The 5,176-nt window shown below is 36.7% G+C and overlaps 1 non-coding gene across 1 annotated transcript; it reads right to left on the reverse strand.

The window, feature by feature from the left end:
- Positions 1–4,739: 4,739 nt before the first annotated feature.
- LOC112780750 (small nucleolar RNA R71) lies at positions 4,740–4,847 on the reverse strand. Its single transcript, XR_003191566.1, has one exon. It is a non-coding gene; the product is annotated as a small nucleolar RNA R71 (small nucleolar RNA).
- Between the last annotated feature and the right edge of the window lie 329 nt (positions 4,848–5,176).

Here is a 5,176-nt window from a genome sequence, read left to right on the forward strand (position 1 = left end):
GATACACCACCTATACCCTCCACTGGAAGAATTTTCTTACGAAGCTCTAGATCTTCGATTGTTGTTGCTTGCTCTTTAGTGCTTTCTTTTGGTGCTTCCTCCATCAGGGTATTATTTCGTGCTCCTTTTTGTCTGGGTGTTCCGATGCAGGATTCCTGCACACATCTTATTTTGTTATATCCCCTAGTAACGCAAGCTCTTCATAAAAATTCGTATCCACTAAATGTTCTTCTCCTGCATCAAAGGGTGTTACAGTGGCTAAGATGCTAATATCCTTCCCTCTCTAGCTAGACTTTATGCATTGATGCCAACTCGAAGGAACGCACCGATATAAATGAATCCATGGACGTCCTAGTAGGATGTGATAGCTAGAGTTTCCATCCACCACATGAAACTTATTGTTGGTCTTTATGGGGCCAACTTCTAAGACAGCATTAACACACCCTTTAGATTTCACACCCACTCCATTAAAATCATTGATGTTAACTTGAGTAGGCTGATGAGCGGATAATTTATACGCTTTTTGACATTATTTTTAGTATGTTTTTAGTAGGATCTAGTTACTTTTAGGGATATTTTTAATAGATTTTGTGTTAAATTCACATTTCTGGACTTTACTATGAGTTTGTGTGTTTTTCTGTGATTTCAGGTATTTTCTGGCTGAAATTGAGGGACTTGAGCAGAAATCAGATTCAGAGGTTGAAAAAGGACTACTGATGCTGTTGGATTCTGACCTCCCTGCACTCAAAGTGGATTTTCTGGAGCTACAGAACTCGAAATGGCGCGCTTCCAATTGCGTTGAAAAGTAGACATCCAGGGCTTTCCAGCAATATATAATAGTCCATACTTTGGCCAAGAATTGACGACGTAAACTGGCGTTCAACGCCAGCTTTCTACCCAAATCTGGCGTCCAGCGCCAGAAAAGGATCCAAAACCAGAGTTGAACGCCCAAACTGGCACAAAAACTGGCGTTCAACTCCACAAATGGCCTCTGCACGTGCAACACTTAAGCTCAGCCCAAACACACACCAAGTGGGCCCCGGAAGTGGATTTATACATCAAATACTTACTCATGTAAACCCTAGTAGCTAGTTTATTATAAATAGGACCTCTTACTATTGTATTTGACATCTGGGGATTACCTTATGATCCTTTGATCACGTTTTAGGGGGCTGGCCATCTCGGCCATGCCTGGACCTTCACTTATATATTTTTAACGGTAGAGTTTCTACACTCCATAGATTAAGGTGTGGAGCTCTGCTGTCCCTCAAAGATTAATACAAAGTACTACTGTTTTCTATTCAATTCTTCTTATTTCGCTTCTAAGATATCCATTCGCACCCAAGAACGTGATGAAGGTGATGATTATGTGTGACGCTCATCATCCTTCTCCCTTATGAACGCGTGCCTGACAAACACTTCCGTTCTACATGAATTAAGCTAGAATGAGTATCTCTTAGATCTCCTAACCAGAATCTTCGTGGCGTAAGCTAGAATGATGGCGGCATTCAAGAGAATCCGGAAGGTCTAAACCTTGTCTGTGGTATTCCGAGTAGGATTCAATGATTGGATGACTGTGACGAGCTCCTAACTCGCGATTGCAGGGCGTTAGTGACAGACGCAAAAGGATAGTAAATCCTATTCCAGCATGATCGAGAACCGACAGATGAATAGCCGTGCCGTGACAGGGTGCGTGAGCAGATTATTCACTGAGAGGATAAGATGAAGCCATTGACAAGGGTGATGCCTCCAGACGATTAGCCGTGCCGTGACAGGGCATTGGATCATTTTCCCGTGAGATGACCGAAAGTAGCCGTTGACAATGGTGATGTATCACATAAAGCCAGCCATGGAAAGGAGTAAGACTGATTGGATGAAGATAGCAGAAAAGCAGAGGTTCAGAGGAACGAAAAGCATCTCCATTCGCTTATCTGAAATTCCTGCCAATGAATCTACATAAGTATCTCTATCCCTTTTATTGTTTATTTTAATCTAATAAAGTATCATGTTTAAATCCGACTGACTGAGATTTGCAAGATGACCATAGCTTGCTTCATACCAACAATCTCCGTGGGATTCGACCCTTACTCACGTAAGGTATTACTTGGACGACCCAGTGCACTTGCTGGTTAGTTGTATCGAAGTTGTGACAATTATGAATTAAGATCAGAGCACCAAGCTTTGGAGCCATTACCAGGATTTGTTCGAGCCTGGAGATCACAATTTCGTGCACCAAGTTTTTGGCGCCGTTGCCGGGGATTGTTTGAGTTTTCGGCAAGCTTTTGGTCCGGTAACATCAGTGCCAAGTCTGATCCGGCAACAACGCCAAGTTTTTGGCGCCGTTGCCGGGGATTGTTTGAGTTTGGACAACTGACGGTTCATCTTGTTGCTCAGATTGGGTAACTTTCTTTTCGTTTTCTTTTCAAAAATCTTTCAAAAATATTTTCTAAAATTTTCTCATCTATTTTCGAAAAAAATAAATAAAAATGTTTTCAAAAATTTATTCAAAATTTTTAAGAATGAATTCCAGTGTTTCATGAAGCATGTGAAGCCTGGCTGGCTGTAAAGCCATGTCTAAATTTATTTGGACTGAGGCTTGCACTTTGTTATCAAGATCAATATACTCTCGTGTTAAAGACTAAAGCTTGGCTGGCCATTGGCCATGTCTAGTGTTTTGGACTGGAGCTTTATTGAAAGCTTGGTTGGCTAGTGAGCCATGTCTAATTCCTGGACTGAAGCTTTAGACTAACATGGCAAGATTCCTGGAATTCATATTAAAAATTTTGGAATCCTTATTTTTTTTCTTTTTCAATTAATTTTCGAAAAAAATCCAAAAAAATTAGAAAATCATAAAAATCAAAAATATTTTTCTGTTTTTTGTTTGAGTCTTGAGTCACATTATAAGTTTGGTGTCATATGCATATGCATTTTGCATTTTTCGAAAATCCCATGCATTCATAGTGTTCTTCATGATCTTCAAGTTGTTCTTGGTAAGTCTTCTTGTTTGATCTTGATGATTTTTTGTTTTGTGTCTTTTCATGTTTATCATATGCATTCTTGAATTCTTAGTGCGTAAGCATTAAAGAATTCTAAGTTTGGTGTCTTGCATGTTTTCTTTGCATTAAAAATTTTTCAAAAATATGTTCTTGATGTTCACCATGACATTCATAGTGTTCTTGGTGTTCATCTTGACATTCATAGCATTCTTGCATGCATTCATTGTTTTGATCTAAAAATTTCATGCATTGCATATTTTTCATGTTTTTCATAAAAATTTCAAAAAATCAAAAAATATCTTCCCCTTTTTTCTCTCATCAAATTCGAAAATTTGAGTTGACTTTTTCAAAATTTTTTAAAATCAAATTGTTTCTCATGAGTCAAATCAAATTTTCAATTTGAAAATCTTATCTTTTTCAAAATCTTTTTCAAAAATCAAATCTTTTTCAAAATTCTTAGTTATTTTCGAAAATTCCAAAAATATTTTTCAAAAATCTTTTTCTTATTTTTATACCAAATTTTCGAAAATAACATAATCAATTAATGTTTTGATTCAAAAATTTGAAGTTTGTTACTTGCTTGTTAAGAAAGATTCAAACTTTAAGTTCTAGAATCATATCTTGTGATTTCTTATGAATCAAGTCATTAATTGAGATTTTAAAAATCAAATCTTTTTCAAAACTAATTTCAATCATATCTTTTCAAAAATATCTTCTTATCTTATCTTTTTCAAAAATATCTTTTCAAAATATCTTTCCTAACATCCTAACTTCTTATCTTTTCAAAATTTGTTTCAACTAACTAACTAACTTTTTGTTTGTTTCTTAACTTTTTCAAAACTACCTAACTAACTCTCTCTCTCTCTAATTTTCGAAAATATCTCCCCTCTTTTTCAAAAATTTCTTTTTAATTAACTAATTATTTTTATTTTTATTTTTGATTTCAAAAATTTTCGAAAATTACTAACAATTTTCAAAAACTATTCAAAAATAATTTTCGAAAATTCCTTCCTTCTCTCTCATCCTATTCTATTTATTCATTCATTAACTAACATCTCTTCCTCACATCATCACCAAATTCGAACCCCCTCCTCTATCTGTGTTCGAATTTCTTCTTCTTTTCTTCTACTAACAATAAGGATCCTCTTTACTGTGGTAAAGAGAATCCCTATTATTATTATCATTTTCCTGTCCATTCTTCCTTGTCATATGAGTAGGAGCAAGGATAAGAACATTCTTGTGGAAGCAGATCCAGAACCTGAAAGGACTCTGAAGAGAAAATTAAGAGAAGCTAAAATACAACAATCCAGAGATAACCTTTCAGAAATTTTCGAACAGGCAGAGGAGATGGCAGCCGAAAATAATAATAATGTAAGGAAGATGCTTGGTGACTTTACTGCACCTAATTCCAATTTACATGGAAGAAGCATCTCCATTCCTGCCATTGGAGCAAACAACTTTGAGCTGAAACCTCAATTAGTTTCTCTGATGCAGCAGAACTGCAAGTTTCATGGACTTCCATCTGAAGATCCTTTTCAGTTCTTAACTGAATTCTTGCAGATATGTGATACTGTTAAGACTAATGGAATAGATCCTGAAGTCTACAGGCTCATGCTTTTCCCTTTTGCTGTAAGAGACAGAGCTAGATTATGGTTGGATTCTCAACCTAAAGACAGCCTGAACTCTTGGGATAAGCTGGTCACGGCTTTCTTAGCCAAGTACTTTCCTCCTCAAAAGCTGAGGAAGCTTAGAGCTGATGTTCAAACCTTCAGACAGAAAGAAGGTGAATCCCTCTATGAAGCTTGGGAAAGATACAAACAGTTGACCAAAAAGTGTCCTTCTGACATGCTTTTAGAATGGACCATCCTGGATATATTCTATGATGGTCTATCTGAGCTATCTAAGATGTCATTGGATACCTCTGCAGGTGGATCCATTCACCTAAAGAAAACGCCTGCAGAAGCTCAAGAACTCATTGACATGGTTGCTAATAACCAGTTCATGTACACTTCTGAAAGGAATCCTGTAAGCAATGGGACGCCTATGAAGAAGGGAGTTCTTGAAGTTGATACTCTGAATGCCATATTGGCTCAGAACAAAATATTGACTCAGCAAGTTAATATGATTTCTCAGAGTCTGAATGGAATGCAAGCTGCATCCAACAGTACTCAAGAGGCTTC

The sequence above is a fragment of the Arachis hypogaea genome, chromosome 19 (genome assembly GCF_003086295.3).
Source record: "Arachis hypogaea cultivar Tifrunner chromosome 19, arahy.Tifrunner.gnm2.J5K5, whole genome shotgun sequence".
Classification (NCBI taxonomy): Eukaryota; Viridiplantae; Streptophyta; class Magnoliopsida; order Fabales; family Fabaceae; genus Arachis; species Arachis hypogaea.